General features: G+C 42.8%; 1 long non-coding RNA gene across 3 annotated transcripts; it reads left to right on the top strand.

Annotated features, from left to right (window-relative positions):
* The first annotated feature begins 464 nt into the window (after positions 1 to 464).
* Positions 465 to 8103, top strand: LOC105859785 (uncharacterized). Of its 3 annotated transcripts, none has more exons than XR_012918852.1 (6): positions 465 to 571; positions 4576 to 4673; positions 6025 to 6177; positions 6712 to 6756; positions 7329 to 7587; positions 7837 to 8103. It is a non-coding gene; the product is annotated as an uncharacterized LOC105859785 (long non-coding RNA). The 3 variants fall into 3 exon arrangements; XR_012918851.1 differs by having other exon boundaries at positions 7821 to 8103; XR_012918853.1 differs by lacking the exon at positions 6712 to 6756 and having other exon boundaries at positions 7821 to 8103.
* Positions 8104 to 18907: the final 10804 nt, after the last annotated feature.

Here is an 18907-nt window from a genome sequence, read left to right as displayed (position 1 = left end):
ATACTGCGGCCTGGGAAAGAAAAAAAATGTGGGTGACTTGAACCAAGAAGTTTTCTGTAAGATTTGCATTGCTCACAGCCCAGCCTGTACCCCACCCTCAGGGACCCAGCTCCCTACTTCCCCTTCCTCACCTTACAAGACGTCCTGGCTCTTCTTGAGAGGTAGATGGCCACCGGACATGGAGTAGGACAACCTAGATTCACGGCCCAGTTCCAGGTACTATCTGGCTTAAAATCTGAGTTTCATGGGATTGTCGTGAAGACTTCCCTAAAATGAGGTTTATAAAAGCATCTTGTAAACTGTAAAGTGCTACCCAAATGTAAGTATATGTATTTTCCAGAGAATAACCCAGTAAATAGTCACTGTCAAATAGTGATAGAGGACACGAGAGAGTGAGAAGATAGCCTCGCACCGAGAGATGTAAGAAGGCGGAAGCGTGGATTTACGAGAAAGGTAGCAAAGCGGAAGAGGAGGGCCAGTTGCAAGATGGCGCCTGGAAGTGGTGTCAGGATAACATCATTACCGCCAACTCTTGAGTGAACTTGCTGCATCGCTGGGACCTGTGGCTCAAGTGGGTTGTATTCTCCCCCAAGGAAATCAGCAGTTTTGAGGTAGATGACATGGGCTGGGGAGGCCACACCGTCTCAGGAGTGGAAGCGTGGAGCGTCCTTAGGGAGGAAGGCTGGGAGATGCACACAGTGCAGTGAACGGCTTTTGATGGCCGCTCACGGGGGAGTTGGATGCCGGCCGAAGAGTAGGAGAACCTCCTAGGGGAAAGCAAGCCTAGAGCAGCATTGAAGTTACACACCTGCCTACAGTACGAGGCGGATTATCTGTAGCATATCACAGATGCTATAGGAGCTCGAATGCTATGACTGGAGTAATATCTAGAAATGATTTATTAAAGAAAGACTTTCTCCCATTTTCTACCTTCACTCCTACGCCCCTGAATGTTGCCATCTTTTGTTTCCCTTTCCTTGTCCCTCTCTGTCTCCCTTGGCCTGCCTGTGCCTGTGGGTGGCTTTGCAGTGTTAAAGGTTGAGTCTGAACAGCTGTGTCCCCAGCGCCCTCACTGGCTCCCTCTCCTCGTGGTCACTGCCAGCATTAGCGTGGCTGGGAAAGGGGCCTGTGTGACCCAAGGCAGACCATGCTGACTTGTGCGTGACCATTTCCCCACCCCATTCCCCTGTCATACTATGCACCCTGTCAGACAAAAAGGAAAACTGCTGGCACCGTGCGGATGACCCAGAACAATGTGCATGGTTTCCAATACAAACCGTGCAGCTCAGGGCTCCCGCCCTGCAGAGCATCCAGTGACTTTTGCTGAGCCATCCAAGCCCAAGGGAAAACAACCCGCTGGGAAAGAACAAAGGCGGCCTTAGCCCAGGGCTGTCCCCGCCAGTCAGGAGAGGCAGGCGACAGCACCTCTGGGCAAGCTTGGTCCCTGGATGGCTGCCAAACGGGCTGTCTTGAGCATGACAAGGCAAGGGAGGGGCCCAACAGGCCCCAGTCAATGAGAAACAGAACTGCCCTAAAAATAATAATGAATGAAAAGGCACAGTTACAAAGTCTTGCCTCTGAGCTGGTTTGGCACCCAATCAGACCTAATGATATGTTCAGAAGGAAAAGTCCGCAGCCTAGATTTGGAATCCTTTGAGCCAACTGGTCATCTGCAAACAGGTCCGATGGACTTCTGCTGGCTTTACCAACATGCATTCCAAGAAGGGGCTCTTGGGCCTGAGCACTGTCCTTCTTCAACACACTCAGCACTTGTTGGTGCTGGAATGACTGCGGAGTAGCCTATTTGGGAGCAGAGGGATGGACTAGAGGAACCTATGAAGTCATGTGCTAATGACACTGTCCCTGTGACTGAGAAAGCACCTATTGGGGAGGGAATGGAAGGGATGATGGGAAGAAGGCAGCAGGAGGAGGAAGTTCCTTCTCAGTCTTCAAACATTTGTTGAGCTTTTCTTGAGAGCTGAACACAGTGGAATAAAGGCACGAAAATAACTGATGCCACCCCCCCCCCAGGATGTATACAAGATTATATATCTAAAAGTTCTTTTAAAAATAGGTTTAAGGAGGTGAGAGATGATTGTCATTGCTACCAAAGATGCCAGAGAGCATCTTGCTGTGGAGCCAACCCTGACGGATGGCCAGAGCTGTCTGGAGGTCTGTACTGAAGAAAGGTCATGATTGCCCATGTGGGTTCAGGCTCAGCAAAGCTGCAAGCCTTGATATGTTAGTGTTGTTTGTAATGGATGGAAGGGAATGCTATGTACCCAATGACCAGCATTCCAATCAAATTTGGCCTATTTTATAAATAGGAAAGCTGAGTTCCAGGAAGGAGGGGTTGGCGAGGTTGAACAGCACTGACACTAGATTGTCCCAGCTGAGCCTTTGCTCCCCTGCCCTGGGAAGGCAGGACAGAAGAGCACACTCTAGAAGGTGCTGACCATGTCATACAATCCTGGGGAGGAGGAGAAAAAGGAAGGGAGGGTCTGGGAAGGCTTCTAGAGGCCACAGAAGAGCACCAGGGAAACACATATGTGGTTTCCAATGAAGCAACAGCTCCTGCTTAACCCTCCTTCTCTTGTGTTTCCCTGAGCCTGGAAAGTCAAGGTGAGGTTGCCAAAAGTGGCAAAACTTTCCCATAGATATACCCTGGGAGGAACTCTGAAGGAGTATTTCTGATTTCTTAAGAAGCAAAGTATCATAGGCCACAATTTATGATGATTACATGAGAGTTAAAGCATACATTTTATCTAAATGGTAATAGAGTTCATTGTATGCCAGTTTCTTTTTGTGAAATTGAAGATTTCATGGAGATGTTGTTACTGTCTCTGCATTCCTCAGCACCTAAAAAAATTATATAAATAATAGGCATTCAGTGGATATTGATAAATAAATGAATAAGTGATTGATTTCTTTTTTAGTGAATCCAGAGATTAGGATTCAATCTTCCAGCCAGAACAGAGAAAAAAAATTCACTTGTAACCTTAAACTTTATTAAAGTATTGTGGGCTTGAAACTGCTCACTCAGCCATTCTATCCAGAGAGTAAATAATAGTAATAAAAATCATAGCTAACATTTATTGAAGAATTGCCATATTCCTTATGAAAACAAATACATTGGGGCAGATTAAACATTTTAACAAACAATTCTAAAATCTCAGTAGTTTAAGCCATAATCCAATACAGTTTGGCAGGAGCAGGGGGAGGAGTGCTGTGCTCCACACAGTCATTCAGAGACCCAGGCTCCTTCCATATAGTGGCTCTGCCTTCCCTGAACCTGGAGTTCTCCTTTGGATTTCAGCAGCAGATGAGAAAAGAGAGAGTATAGAGGATTATAAGGAAGGTTTGGGGGGAAAGGCTTAGACTACATAGCATATATCACTTCTACTTACATTCCATTGACTAGAGCTCAGTCACAAAGCCTCACCTAGACTCAAGGAGGCTGAGAAATATAGTCTATTGGTGACTCATGAAAAAAAGAAGGCAGATGTGTTGGTTATCTGTTAAGTCTCTGCCACAGTGCATTATCTCATTTAATTCTCAAGACAAAACCAATAGTTATTTTTATTCCCATTTTGCAGATAAGAGAATTGAGACTCAGAGATTAAAATAATTCCTGATGTCACACATTTAGTAAATGATAGAAGTGGAAGTTGGTCCTAGGTCTGATACTAAAACACTCATTCTAAACCCACTACGCTATGCTTCTTCATAAATGAGGTTTGGTTATGTTCTTCCCTTTTCCTTTCTCACCACACAGAGCCTTACAATGCTGATTTTGGCTCTCCTGGATCTAAACTGCTGATAACACTTAGACATTTGGCACCAGAATATACATTATCTTATCTATTCCCCATTGCACTTCCATGTGGTAGGTATTATTATTAGCTCTACTTTACCAGAAAGGAAACTCAGATTAAATGGGTTATATAACTTGGCTAAGATCATACAGTTAATGAGAGGCACATTTGAACACAGTGAATGCTGTACTGTATCTTGCCCTTTGGCCTGGAACTTTGGAAGACCTTTCCCTAAAAAAAAAATAATAATTAATCACAAAAAAATAAAACTGAATCCTAAAAGATTCCAGCAATCTACTTTCCCTGGGAACACCCCAAAGTGGTTAGCATCTGCAAGTTCAGTGACCTCAATGTTGAGGTCAGACAGGCTCCTTACTCTTCAGGTTTGATTCCATCTATAAGGTGGAAAAACCAAGCACATTCAGCAGCCTCTTGCTTTATTAATTATAATTAGATTGGCACATCAATGCCTGAAGAAATTCTTCCCAGCCAAAACCATCCAGGAAATGAAGAATCCAATAAATAACTAGGCTGACGCAAGGCTAGGGAAACACTCCAGACTCAACTAGAGGGTGGTCCTCTCCAGGCCAATAGGGTTTATTCCCGGCCGGGTCACTGGGTGTGGATGTGGAAGCAGCAGCTAGAGCAAGCTTTGTCTTCCGGGCTCTCTTCTTTCCCCTTTCACTCTGCCCTGGCCACATTCTCCCTCTCCCTGAACTATCAGCTCATGAAGTTTGTTCTTTTATCACACACTCCCCAGGCATTGAGAAGCCATCAGACATCATGTACTGGTCCCAGAGGGGAGAAAACAGGAAATGAATCTAGTTGAAACTGCTCACTGTAAAGAAGGAATTCATGGTAATAACAATAATGTGATTTGAGGATGTGGCTAATTGGGTAGATGAAAGAAAAAAGCAAGAGTAGATTATGAGTCTTTGGGGCATTTGACTTTACAATATCTTTGATTATGTAAGCTGCACCATCACAGGAGCACACTGTAGAGTCCCAGAACCTGTGGGGTGCCAGCTCCGTCCCTGCCTTCCTGACACCATCCTAGGCTAGATTTCTCCTCTTGACTATGGCCTGGGGTCTTCCTTCCTGAGGAATTCTTCACCCCCATCATATACTCTCAAGTCAGTCCTCATGAGATTGACTGCCACCTGCAGTGACGGTCTATGAAGATATGAATAATGTTCGTGTTGGAACCTTTGAGATTATTATTATTCTCAGAACCCAGTGAAGCAACTGGGGCCAGACTGGTTAAATGACTGGCATACTGCCAGTTAGGGAGGGAGCCAGGACACCCCCGTCTCTAGCCTTCAAGCTTGGAGAGTCTTCCTGCTAGACCACACCAGAGTGTGTAACTCTAGGTGCATAAAACGGTTACAGATTCTACTTCATTCTTCATTTTTTAAAAATCCTACCATTGATGTCTTGGTGGAAATTCCCTTGCAGTGCTTCTTGCTGGATACCAGAGAAGCTTGTGGTGTCTCTTTCTGTATCAGGTACACTACAGACCTGTTCTCGTTCCCTTTCAAGCCCTTCCAGGAAGCTAAGTTTTGTAACTTCCTACTTCTCTCAACCTAAACTGAATGTATTTGCCACCAACCTAAGAAACCTGCCTTCTGTCTTCATTCCCACAGCAATGAGCCTCGTTTACCTTCCTATGTGTCTTCCTGGTGCCCTGCTGGGCATCTATGATCTGTATGTTTGCTCTTCTTCTGCGGCCTTTCCCCATTTTGACTTCTTCTAATGGAGACAGAAAATCATCCTTCATTCCATTCAGTTCTCAGGATAAAAACAGAGTCAAGGATGATTTCCCAGGTCTCACAAAAGTCACCACTGCCAACTTCTCCTCGCCCGTCCCCACTATTCTGCACCATTCCCACCACTCTGGCCTGTGTTTAGTTCTTTACTGGCCTCTCTTTAGCTCTTTAGAAAACATCAAGCTCTCTCTTGCTTGCCTCATGATCCTTGGCATGCCGTTTCCTCTGCCAGAATCTTACCCCACAGCCCATTCTCCCACTCCCAGACTCAACTGATGTGTTACTTCCTCTAGGTAACCTTCCCTCACTCCCTACTCAGGTTAGGTCCCCCTCTACTAAATGCTCTAAGATAACCTTATACTTTTCTTTCGCATCCTCTAACATAAATGAAATTTTGCAAGTATTTTTATAATTGTAACTTAACTGTCTATGTCTTCCAACAGACTGTAAGTTCCATGAGTGAATGGCCAGCGAGATTGGTGCTGTGCACACACACATTCTAAATACGGCCGTTCCTTGGTATCTGTGGAGGATTGGTTCCAGAAACTCCCACGGATACAAAAATCCACTGATGCTCAAGTTCCTGACATAAAATGGTATAGTATTTGCATATAACCTACACACATCCTGCCGTATATTTTAAATCATCCCTAGATTACTTACAATACCTAATACAATGTAAATGCTACTTACATGTATATTTAATGACAAGAAAAAAGTCTGTACATGTTCAGTACAGGTGCAATATTTAAAAAGTATTTTCGATCTATGGTTGCTTGAATCTAAGTATGTGGAGCCCACAGATGTGGAGGGCCAACTGTATTGCTCTCAGGACACTGAAGCTGACACTGCTATTCCATGTCATCATTTGCATATATGTGGAAGAACCCACCAGGAGTATACATCCCATTGTGGTAAAAACCCCTGTAGTAATGGGCATTTAATAAATGTTCATCGAATGGATGGAGGCATAGAGATCAATAAAGCTCTCATAACAGCTTGAGGGTGGGGAGCATGTTAGTTTATTAGCGAACTTTTGACAAAAGATTCAAAAACATTGTCAGTGTGAAAGTATAAAGCTCTCTGTTATTTCTCTTTGTCACTTCTGTTTTGTTTCTCTTTCTTTACAGGAACCTCTGTATTAGTGCACCCTACTCCCAGCTACCAAAACCTGTGTTAGTTTTCTAGTGTTATGTAACAAATTACAACAAACTTAATGGCCTAAAAAATACACATTTATTATCTCACAGTTTTTGTGAGCCCAGCAGGGTGGGCGCAGCTTGGCTGGGTCTTCTGCCTAAGGCTGAAATCAGGGTGTCACCCAGGGCTGGGTTAGAGGCTCAACTAGGGAAGGATCTTCCCAGCTTCCCCAGACTGTTGGCAGACTTTAATTCTGTGCAGCTGTAGGTTTCATGGCAGCTTACTTCTTCAAAGTCAGCAACCGAGAGAGAGAGAGAGAGAGAGAGAGAGAGAGAGAGAGAGAGAGAGACTAGCAGTAAGATTGGTGCCATGCTCTCATATAATCATGTGCACATAATCATGCATATGTCTTCATCCATGCCATGTTCTATGGATTGGAATCAAGTCACAGGTAATGTTCAAAGGGAGGGGATTATACAAAAGTATGCATATCAGAAGTTGAGGATCACGGTCTACCTTAGAGTCTATCCACCACAACCATGGATATATATATATATATATAATGCATGGATGGACCATTTCTTGATACCACAACTTTTCTACATAGGTTCCTAAGCTGGCCCCAGTCTCCAAAGCCAAACTGAAGACCACGAATCATTCAGTAAAAAGAATTACATATACATATGTTTGCATTTGTATGTTTTGAAGGGGACTAGTAAGGACACCGGTGGTGGGAGGGAGAAGTTTACACCAAGATCAAAGAAAGGAGGCAGAGATCGCTCAGAGAGGGAGCGGTCCCCTGTTGGAAGGAGCAAAGAAGAGGCGGCTCCCAACAGAGAAGAGCCAAGACAGAAGTCTTCATGCAGGTGGGTTCCTATCCCAGGACAGCTGCGTGCTATCCAGACTCTCCCCCTGCTCCTCAACTCTCAGGCTGCCCCTGTCCCCAAAGAAGCTTAGAATGCTTCCCCGCCTGCCATTAGAAGTACTCATCCAGCCTGGCATGCACCCCCTGTAATTGTCTCCCATCCCCCAGAGTCCCATCCTCATGTTAAGTTCAGCCAAGAGCTGCCTTCTTGCATATTTTAAATTCGGCCTAAAGGTTTCTTCATGCACAGCGAACTGTAACCTAACTGGATGTGTAAACAGACTGCAGCCTACTCTTGCACCAATCACAGAGCTTCTGCCACACACACGAGGCCAACTGTTCAAACTGTTCAAAGAAGGCAAACACTGAGCTGTAACCAATCCGGCGCTTTTCTGTATGTCACTTTCCTTTTTCTGTCCATAAATGTCATCTGACCATGTGGCAGCCCCCAAGTCATTCTGAACATATATATTCTGGTTCTGGGAGTTACCCAATTCACAAATCATTCTTTGCTCAATTAAAATCAGTTGAATTTAATTTGTCTGAAGATTTTCTTTTAATACCCACCTTGACCCAAGCAGATCTGGCTACAGGGCCCATGTAGCCCACTCAGGCCCCGCCTTCATTCCCACAAAGCATGCCCGCACTTCAGGGGAGCTCTCTGCTCCCTGACCAAGAAGACTGGCTTCCAGCTGCTCTGACTCTGACTCTCTGAGTTAAATAGTGAAAACAGGACATCCAGCAAGAAGAGGCCCAGGACTCTCCTTCAGACCTGGGAAGCTCAGCATTTATTGTTCTTAAGGGACAAGGCCTCCAGGTATTTACTTGATTTAGGAAACTTGCTGCAAGCCACATGTAAAGGCAAAGGCCAGGAGTAGCCTGAACTAGGGCTTCCCCAGCACAGCCTCACTTCATCCGTGGCAGTTTTTTATATTTCAAAGTCTCACTCTTTTAGTACTAAGTCAAGATTGGTGGTCGTTTTCCCAGGACAGTCCTTGAAGTACCATTATCACCCACACGATGTCTTCATTACATTTTCATTATTCATTTTGACTACAGGTCTTGGTGTGCAGGTTTAACCTACTCTACTAGATGGCATACTTTTTGAGGGCAGAATTCCCTTTTTATTAATCCATCTACCTCCCCAGACTCCCAAAATACAGTGACATGTACAGAGAGAAACCTCACTTGTTAACCAATGAGTTGTGTGAAATTGGATAAGATATTTAAACACTATGATCCCTGAGTTTCACCATTATCTTTAAAATGATTTTTAAGTTCACTTTCTTCTCTAGATCTTAAATTCTAAGAAGAGGTCTTGATAAGCAAATTAGGAGTACAAACAAAAGGGAAGAATGTTTTTAAACTATTTTAAGAGAACAAAATGCTTTGAGTGCTTTAGAAGTATCTATTTTTACACAGATGGGATCATTAAATCAGTGTAGCCAGCTGCCACCAGGCAAGTGCTTTGGATGTTCTTGTCGCAAACCCTTCTGACCCACTGTACTTAGAAAGCTCCTCCTCTGGTGAACAGAGCTTCCCTTGAAGTATGTAACTTCAAAGAGGCAACACGGTGCACTGGCAAGCCCTCAGATCTCTTATCTGAAACACCAGCAAATGAATCTAATGATACTCAGGAAGTCTAAAATAATAGGAGAAACAGCTCCCATTCCACAAGGTCTTTGCCGTTCTGGTAATCTCTAAAGAACGTTGCAGTTCTACCTGGTGTGATGGGACAACCAGATCAAGAGCCAGAGGTCTGGGTTTAAGTGTTCCTTTCCTCTGACACTTACTGGCTGTGTGACTTGGAGCAATTAACTTGCTCTCTCTGACCTTCTGTTTCTGTCTAGATCTGTCCTTCCAACCGGACAAGCACATTGTAAAGATCAAATGAGGAAATGAGGTAATGGGTAGGCGAGCTCTTTGTGAACTACAAAGAGATGCAGATGTTAGCTCTACATTTTAAAGCATCCCATCAATCATGTTGTGATTTAATTACCATAGGTCATTTCCCACAAGCTAATACAAGTCATAGGAATTTGGTGGAATTGTGTGAGCATGTTAAATGCATATCTGATTACTGGATTCTTAGGGGGACACTCTGTGAAGCAATCTGGTATAATAGTTATTAATGATAGCAAACCATTGGAGGCCTAGATCTGGATTTGAATAACAATTTTGGAATTTACTAGCTAGGACTTAGGGAAAGATACTTTACCTCTCTTAGTCACAGTTTCCTAATCTGCAAAGCAGCATTGAATATGAAAAATGATAATACCTATATTATGGAATAAATGTTTGTGTCTCCCATAAAATTCATGTGTTGAAGCCCTAACCCCCAATGTAAGGGTATTTGAGGGTGGGACCTTTGGGAGGTAATTAGAGTTAGATGAGGTCTTGAGGGAGGGACTCTCTTGGTAGTACTAGTGCCCTTCTAAGCAGAGACACCAGAGAGCATGCTCTCTCTCATTCTCCACCTTGTGACCACATAGCAAGAAGGAGGACGTCTGCAAGCCAGGAAGAGAGTCCTCACCAGAGCCTGACCCTGCTGACACCCTGATCTTGGACTTCCAGCCTCCAGAACTGTGAGAAAATAAATTTCTGTTGTAAACAACCCAAAAATTCCTGTTGTAGCCACCCAGTCTATGGTATTTTGTTGTTTTTTAGCCTGAACAGACTAAGACAACTTCCTAGAGTAAAAATAACCAGAAAGATGAAAATCACTCTGAGTACTGAAACCAGAAAGACTAGAAAGCAAGAAATGAATTACGCCAGTGCTAGACTAGCTGAAAACCCAGCAAGGGATAGTGAGGCAACTCAGAGATTAACAACAGCAGGAAGCTGCTGCTGCCCCAGGACTGCAGGGACAAAGGGAGGAAGTGGGTTTATGAGAGCCCAGGGCCCAACTCACCCATCAGAAGCTGAAACCATAGCGAGGATGCTGGGGGGGAGCGAGAGATTCAGAGGAGATGTCCTCCTTGTGCCTCTCACTGGCTACAACCAGCTGGGTCCAGGTGGCACTTGAACTTGGGACTTATAGACCCCTAATTAATTGAGGATTAATAGTAATTGTATGAGAGATCCTGGTTATTCCATTAAATATTTTATACGCAATAAGTAACTTAAGGCTGAGTTATAATATGGTTTAGTTAGTGGCAGATCTTATTTTATTAGACATTCTGAGTATCATCAGATACTTTTGCATGTTCCAGGCACTTTCACATATGTAATCTCATTTGACTCCAGATAACTTATGCTGTTCTCCATTTTCCTTCCTATCTGCTGAGTGATCTTGTCCTTAGCAACTGAGGGGTAGCAGGGTATTAGGTTCAGAACTTGACTCTTTTTAATCTAGCTCCAACATAGCTGTCCAGTAGAATGCCGTGCCATCTCTCCACCATGAACCCTATGCTGCAGTCACAGAGAACTACCCACCAGTTCCCAGAGTGCCCACTCCATCATGTCTCCCAGAGATCGTTCATACTATCCTTTAGGCATCCTTTATTTCAGGACAAACTTACCGTGACCTCTTTTGTGAAGCGTAGAACCCAGCTCACTGGCAGAATTAAGCACTTCCTCCTCCGTGCTCTTATTGTGACCTTGGCTCCCAAGATTATTGCAGGGATTATCTGGTTGCATTTTGGTACACTGGTACATCCTCTTCCCCTGCCAGCCCATGAGCTTCTGATCCGCAGCTCAGAAATGCAGAATCTGGAGGCTGAAACCTGGAGAAAGAGGCTACACCCAGTGTGTCACAAGGATTTAGAGCCCAAGAGACCTAAATTCCAATCTGATTTCTGCCACTTCCTAGATGGAAATTTAGACAAGCAAATTCATCATTAAGCCTCAGTTTTCCCTCTGGCTAAAATGAGGACAAAAAAATGCAAATCATCTCTTTGGGTTATTTTAAGAATTTATTTAGATAATCTATGTCAAGTGCTGGCGGCAGCAGGAGATTTTGACCAAAGGCTGTTCTTCCCTTTCCTTCTCTCCTTCAGCCAACCTCAGGCTCACGAGGTCATGTCAGGCCTAGTAGAAGAAAAAAGGGCACAGAGTAAATATTTTAGGCTTTGTGAGCCACATTCAGTCTCTCACATATTCTTCTTTGTTTCATTCTTGTTTTTTCACAACTCTTTAAAAATGTAAAAATCACTGGACAATCCAAAAACAGGTCATCGGGCTGGATTTGACCCCCTGGCTGCAGTTTGCTGACCTGTGTTCTAATATATTGCTCGGAGAGTACACAGGGACTTACTTGGCCTTAGCCCGAAGCTGCACCTTACTATTTGCCTTCTTCTTTTATTTTTCCTCTTTTCATTATATCCATGTTCTTTCAACAAAGGAGTTGAAAACTCAACTGTGAAATCAGACAGGCCTAGGTGCAAATCCCAGCCCCACTGCCAAATGGTTTAGCAACTGTGGACAAGTTACTTAACATCTCATAGCCTCTGTTCCAGCACCTTTAACATGATCCTATAAAAACCTAAGTTCGAGAGAGAGGATGTGCCTGCAGCGAAACGCTGGAGACAGCTCCCAAGGCTTCTGAGAGCTGATCGTTAAATTCTCTCCGGAAATTTACAAGCTAGCTCTTAAATCATTGGTAGCTCGAAATCAGCCATGGTGAACATACTTACACCACAGAAATTGGCAAACGCTGCAAATCAGCCTTCTTCCCCGCTCCCAAGCCAGTTGTTAAATGTTTACAGCACACCACTGTATTCTAAGCACTTTTTCCTCCTCGATTCTCTCGCCTCCTTGGAGCTCCCTGTTTCCAGTTTTACACTGCAAGGAATTAATGATATACCGAGAGGAATCCTGAGAGAAGAAAACATGCAAACCTCCCAGGAAACTCCCAACAATAAGATCTTCACAAGTCACACATCCATTTAGCCACTGTTGTGTTTTTCAGGCTCTAGCTTGCTACCCACTCAGTTAGCACCAGTTATGTTGAAAAGCATTTGGTTTTCACAGGGAGGAATCGAGACTTTCCTATAAGCGCCAATAGAGAAAAAGATGGATTGCTTTGGGATTTTTTTTTTTCAAAATGCTAAGTGCAGTGAGAGAGAGCTAGTGGAGTTTCTGAAAATGCCATGTAAAATTGACAAATTCTGTTAACAAACCCAAGAGGAAGAAAGAATTCATGAAAGGAAAACACTTAGCTAAAAAAAAATGGGCATTTCGAACTAGAAAACTCCTGAAAGATATTCTTCTTCCTAAGAGTGGAGCATTAAAGTTTTAACTATTTTTTAATGATAAAGTACTCTTCTTCTTCTTGACATACAGTCTTTTCGGGTTCACTATTTAATCCAGAAGATGAGGGTATAAGATTTAAATTATTTTCATAAAATATTTTGTTTTTATTATTTTTCCATTAAATTTACAAAACTATTAAATCTTCTATCAGCTAGAAGTTGTGCTTGGCTTCTAACCACAGAGACCAGAGACCAGAATATGGTTTCAAGGAGATAAACTTTGCTTCACTGTCATGTGAAAGGAGTCTTGAGCTAAGCAGTGTAGGATTTAGATGGCAGCTCTTGCTATTTTTGTTTTCTTCTAGCCATGGCATAGGGCCCTCACTGCAGTGTTCCCTCACGGTCCAAGATGACTACCAAAGCTTTATGTACCATATTCACATTCTAGGTAGAAAGGTGGACGAAGATGGGGGAGGAGTTATCTATGGGCCTCTTCAGAGAATTTTGAGAATTCCCACTCAACAACTTCTGTTGGGTCTCATTGACCACCCCTAGCTGCAAGAGGAACTGAAAAACAGCCTTGAAGCTAAATATATCATCACCCCAAGTACAGTCAGAACTCAGTCACTAAACAAAAAGGGGGAAGGTTGTTGGAAGGTTATTGGGTGGGTAACCAGTAGTGTGCATGTGCCATAATTGCTCTCTGCTTAAATGTCTGAGTATAAAGGAGAGAGAATGGAGAGAGATAAAGAGAGAGGGAGAGAGAGAGAGAGAGAGAGAGAGAGAGAGAGAGATTGTGTGTATGTTTGCAATGTGAATACGTGTCAGAATAAAAAAGAGATTAAGACGTTCAGTGATCTCAGAGAATGTGCTGTCTAGTCAACAAGACACCCTCAAATACACACATACACATATGAATAGGCACAACCACATGCATAGCAGCCCTTAATAGATGAATTAAGTAAATGAATTAAAGAAATGCAAATAATGAGCGGTGGAAGCGCCGTGTTAACTCGTGTAGCCAATGTTAACTCATGAGTTAAGGCTGTGTTAACTCATGCCGACATAGCATGCCTGAACTGTCGGCTTGGTTTCTCCCTGTTTGGTCTACAGTTTATGTGAGTGTATTTTTGTGTGTGCATTTGTGGATGTACTCATCCTTTTTTGTAAAGATGGAAATGGATGGAAAGTCAAATGAACTGTTTCTCAATTTCTTTCTACTCTCTTTCATCCTCTGACTATATTGAATTAAGAAAAAAGCATCACAATGCCATATCATACGTATGCATTATTCCTGTGTCCTTCTTTATAAAAAAAAAAGGACTTGAGATCTACAGAGAAAGACACTAAAAAAAAAAAACAAACAATTTTTAAAAATCAGGAAATGAGAGCGCAAAGAAAATCATCAAAAAAGGCAATGTAGAAAACACTTAAGAGCTGAGATTCCAGAACTTCATTCCAACCAGGCTCCTTCCTTTTATTAGTTGCATGACTTTGGGCAAGTAACTTGACATTTCTGTGCTTTAATTACCCAACCTGTAGAATGGGAATTATAAACCCTACCTCCAGTTAGATTAAATGAGTTTGTGTATATATAATACTTAGAACAGTCAGTAGCTGTCACATTAAGAAACAAATGTATGTCTGCTGTTTTTATTGTTACTGTAAGAAAATAAGTTGAAGTCAAGAAGGACAGTATTCAGAAAATATGCCATTAAGTCTTGCTATAATATCTTCCATTGTTGCCACTGTTCTACAACTAAATTCCATTTTTTAATTTATCTTTCTGTATGTCTGTAAAAAAAAAATAGCATTGCCTACTTCACAGGGTGGTCATGAGGATCAAATGGGTGTATCTAGCACAGTGCCTGGCACGTGGGAGGTGCTCATACATATTTCCTCTCCACCTTCCCCTCCACTGGTCCAGGATCAGGCCTGTCTTTGACACTGTACCTCATGGATGACTGCCTCCAGCATAGTTTAGGAAGCCTCTGGCACAACCTTTGCCTGATTTATCTTGGTATTTCTGCACCAAGCCCTGCACCACTGACACATAACAGGAGCTTGATGATAGTTGAGTGCATATTCAATAAGCCCCAAATAAAGCTAAGCTGGAGGAACAATGGATCAAATTAAGGGCAGGAGTGGAAAGGAGAATATTGCACTAAACTTAGGATTTTAATATGATTTATCGCATCTCACCTGTTTTTTATAAACAGTAGGAGCCAGGTACCCCCTTCTCTCTGGTTGGCAAAAGAAGCCTGATTTGCACTCTGGGAGGCTGAGGTGTGAGGATCACTTGAGGTCAGAAGTTTGAGACCAGGCTGAGCAAGAGTGAGAGCCCCACCTCTACTAAAAATAGAAAAATTATCTGGGTGTGGTGGTGCACACCTGTGGATTCAGCTATTTGGGAGGCTGAGGCAGGAGGATTGCTTGAGCCCAGGAGTTTGAGGTTGCTGTGAGCTATGATGATGCCAAGGCAACAAGGCAAGACTCTGTCTCAAAAACAAAAAAGAAACGAAAAGAAAAGAAAAGAAACGAAACGAAACGAAAAGAAAAGAAAAGAAAAGAAGAAAAGACCTGATTTGGAAAATGCTTGCTTCTCACTTTTTGATAAAATGCTTAAATTGTATATCAGCAAATAATTTTTTTTTAAAAAAAATGGTCCCTTTGAGGTTTTTGCCATAAAAAAATTCTCAATTCAGTCATCAGGTTTTATCCTTTTGCCATTTGGAGCCCACCGAATACCCTGAAAGAGGTTCTCTGATGCTGCAGTTTGCATCAGCACATGTTCCTAAAAAGGCAGAGGGACCAGATTTCCCCTTCTCTCCCCATCCAGCAGGTGCTGAAAGGCCTTCTCTCCCCATCCAGCAGGTGCTGAAAGGCTTTTGAAGTTCTGGGATTGGGAGAGTTCAGCTTGGGGCTATCAGTACAGAAACTGTTAGCCTTGACCAGAAATGTGATCCATTGCCAAAGTGTCATGGTAAGGATACTCACAACAGTTATTGTTGAGAATTTACCCTACCTATGACCTGGGGTTGAACAATTTATATATACCATCTCATTTAGTCCTCGCAATACAGGTTGAGATTATCTTTTCCAAAATGCTTGACAAATTTTAGAATATTTGCATATATATAATGGCATATCTTGGGAATGAGACCCAGGTCCAAGCATGAAATTCATTCATATTTCATATATACCTTATACACTAAACCTGAAGGCAATTTCATATAATATTTTTAGTAATTTGGTGCATGAAACAGTTTATGTTAAGTACTTATGTGCAGATTTTCTACTTGTGGCATCATGTTGGTGCTCCAAAACTTCCAGCTTTTGGAGCATTTTGGATTTCTGATTCTTTCTTGGATTGGGAATGCTCACCTCGTAGCTGTATGAAGTAGGTAATATTATTATCACCATTATACAAACAACAAAATTGAGACTCACAGAAGTGGAGTCTCCTGCCCAAGTTCACAGATAGGTAAATGCTAGAATGAGGATTTGAACCCAGGATAGGATTTATTTCACTGTCTGTTGCCTAGAATGAATGCCATCACTGACAGGTCTTCTTTGAGTGGACAGAATGTGCACATACGGGGGCCTTGCTAGCTTGGTGTGAACTTAATTCTCAGAGGACAGCAGTGAAGAGTCATTCACAGCCCTGGGCACCCTTGAATGAGGCAGAGATCTGGATAACCACTGGGAGACAAATTGACACCAGGCAGAATGGGGGAAGCTACCAGGAAAGCAATAGTGTAGAAAAAGGAGGTGCAGGCATTCATTCATTTTTGCAATCTGTAAATGTTATCCACAAATGTTCAAGGTGCTAGAAATAATAGTGAGAAGAAGGGGAAGACATGGTCTCTGCCCTTGTGATGCTTATAGGCAAGTGTTCAGAGGCACATATTATTTATAGAATCCTACAAATAACTGTAAATTATAACTGTGATATCTGAGTGCTTCAAAGGGGTGGAACACAGTGACATGAGATCTAGATTATGAAGGACTTTGGATTCTGGGTTCTATGCCTTAGCAATTCAACAGCTCCCAACCCATTTGCAAAGATTTCCAAAGCAGGCACACACCTCTTCCCGTGGCTCTCTGGTAATTCAAAAAACTCTAGGAAAACTAGACCAGTGCATCCCCTCTGGAAAGAAAGGAAAGACATTCTACATCCAAGGTCATAAACTGTGTGAACTCCTCTTATGGGTGCAAGCTCAGGGTGAGGTCAAATGGAAACACTCAGGGTAACAGGAGGAATACTCCAGAAACCAACGCTGGAGACAACCACCCCTCTATGGGCAGACGGGCATGTAGCCAAATAACCTGGCCTTTTCTTACATGTTTCTGGAGGCAAGCAGTAGAACAGCAGTGGCCAGAAATCACACAATTTGCCCTACCTTGTCTGTTCTGAGGAGATTGTCTGACTCCAAAATACCTACAGCCAATAACTGCCATTTGGAGTCCACCTAATTGGGCTGAAAATAGAGTTCTGTAGATAAGTTGTCTCCAATCCCATTATTTAAAATCCTAACAAAAATGGGTTCTGGGAAAATTACACTGAGCAGCATGAATGGTTTAGGAATCTATATCAGTCTGTGGATGAAGTATAGGAAGCTTGAGCCACCCTTATGGGTCTTGTCCCCTGGGCTATCATCCCTGCCATCTCTGTATATCTGTGGACTCTCTTACCCCTTCCCCTGGGCCCTCTGGAAATAACATTGTGTCATAAGAAAATGTCCCTATACTCTTCAACTTCTCTGAATTTTCCCTTGTCACTTTAGATGTGTGTCATTCACATTATTTCCTAAGCAAACAGTGTCTTCTGAAGTTGGACAATGCTGGGGACAATGCCTCCAACTGTGGCCCTGGTGAATCCTGACTCTTATAAGTGATTGCGCTTTCTTCCCTTTCTCACACCTCAACCTTGCTTCCAATTTTAATTTCAACATTATTTTCCTCCTGCCTTCAAAATCCCCAGGTCCTTTAACCACTCAGAACCCTTCCTTGTTACTGTTAACTACTAACTCCTGAGTGCTCCCCTATTCAGTGACTTTGGTACCGGACTATCTTCTGCTCTACTACTGCTCTCATCACCATTCTTTGAAGCTTGAGTTTTCATGTATCTGTGTGGATAATCCATCCATCACTCTGGCCATCCCATTCCTCAACTTCCACAGTTCCAATGATCTATTCCTTCATCCCACTTCATCTATCCAACCCCATACTCAGGCCCTTGACCTTCTGATCTTAAAAATATAAATTTCAATTGCCGTGTTTTTCTCATCACCGGCTCTTGTATCTCTAGCTTACTTCTTTTAAATGCTTTTATTCCAAAAATGCTTTAACCTCATCAAGATGACCAATCCACGGATGCTACAATCAGTGAGGTTACTCATGTCTTTCTTTCTTACCCAATGAAGAGTTCATGGTCCATTATTATAATCATTTCTTTATAAACACTCTTGAATCACCAGCCCCTCTTTCTTCTGTAAAACCAACCAGGCTAAGCCCAAATATGATTAAACCCTGCTATCACCTACTCTGAACCTGCAATCCACACAGCTAAATGTTTCCAGATAGAAAACACACAACATGATCATAAATCTCAAATAGGTACTAACGTAGACAACCTACAATTTGTCACTCTTCAAAATTATTTCTTACTTTTTCCCTCTCTCCTCAAATTTCATGCACCTGTGCCCTTCCACCCTTGACCCTGTCTTTTACCTCACTAAGAAAATAGAAGCAGACACTAAACAAAGAACTCCCTTTTTCCCATCTCCAAACTCCCAACCTGCCTACACTGGAGATTCTGTGTTTCCCCTCATGTTAGTTTGGATAAAGTGTCCCCACTCCTGGCAAAGGGAATACCTCTGTTCTTGCCCCAGACCTCAACCTCTCACCTTCTCCTAGAATCTGCTCTTGTAATTATCCCTCTCTCTTTTGCATTATGGGTCTTTCCCTCTCTGCTAATTTTTCCTAATCAGCACACAAACATGCTCTAGTATCCGTATCTTAAATAAGAATAAAGCTCAATCCCACATTCCTTCCCATCTTTCCCTGCACAGAAAACTTCTTGAAAAAGTTGACTATAGTCACTGTTCCTCTTCCTCCCTACACTGT

The sequence above is a fragment of the Microcebus murinus genome, chromosome 4 (genome assembly GCF_040939455.1).
Source record: "Microcebus murinus isolate Inina chromosome 4, M.murinus_Inina_mat1.0, whole genome shotgun sequence".
Taxonomy (NCBI): Eukaryota; Metazoa; Chordata; class Mammalia; order Primates; family Cheirogaleidae; genus Microcebus; species Microcebus murinus.
Note: the sequence above shows the minus strand (reverse complement) of the source record. Positions and strands in the feature narration are given on the sequence as shown.